We start from the raw sequence: 768 nt of genomic DNA, 5'->3' as shown, positions 1-768 counted from the left end.
GCCTCGCTAGAATTTGGTTGAGGAGATCATCTCTGTCAATAAGAAAGTTTGACTCGATGGTTTGGGGGTATACGTTTTAAACGTGATGTCTGCCAGGGCATTCAGAATCACAGTCCAAAATCATAGACACTGGAGACACTCTGGAAGCTTTCAACACCTGGAATTCGGGAAGAGCACTGACAAATCTTGGAAGGAAGCTGAAAGTTCAACCTCAGCAGTACATGGAAAAATCAAGCCTGGTCATGATGTCCAAGGACGTGCAAGTCTAGTGAGGTTCTTGCGGAAGTGAAAATAGCTGAAGCAAAGGAAGTCTGAGCAACGACCCGGCGATGTGCAGGCCCCCCTGCGTGGCCCAAGGGAGGCAAGAGCGGTCTGGCTATCCTGAGTGAGGGGCCACGATGAGCAAAGACCCTAGAAAATGGTCATGGTGGTTTTTGAGGAAAGGGATTTCAATTTAAAAGTCATTGGGAAAAAGTCACAAGTAAGCATTTATAAATAGGGACCAAGTTGTTAATTAATGAAATCCCCTTAACACAATTTCTCAGAAGTTGACTCCAGATCGCCCTAAGATTCTACTCAAAGATGTTTAAAAAAAATCTTTTTCCCTCAATACCTACAAGTGCTTTTCTGAATCTCTTGTCCTTAAATAAGGTGTTCTTTTACCTTCTGGGTTTTTTTTTTTTTTGTTGAGTTGGAGTCTCACTCTGTCGCCCAGACTGGAGTGCAGTGGCCGCTCCCGGCCACCGCAGCCTCGACCTGCCGGGCTCG

The sequence above is a fragment of the Carlito syrichta genome, unplaced genomic scaffold, assembly GCF_000164805.1.
Source record: "Carlito syrichta isolate Samal-C Ts95f unplaced genomic scaffold, Tarsius_syrichta-2.0.1 Scaffold316408, whole genome shotgun sequence".
Taxonomy (NCBI): Eukaryota; Metazoa; Chordata; class Mammalia; order Primates; family Tarsiidae; genus Carlito; species Carlito syrichta.
Note: the sequence above shows the minus strand (reverse complement) of the source record.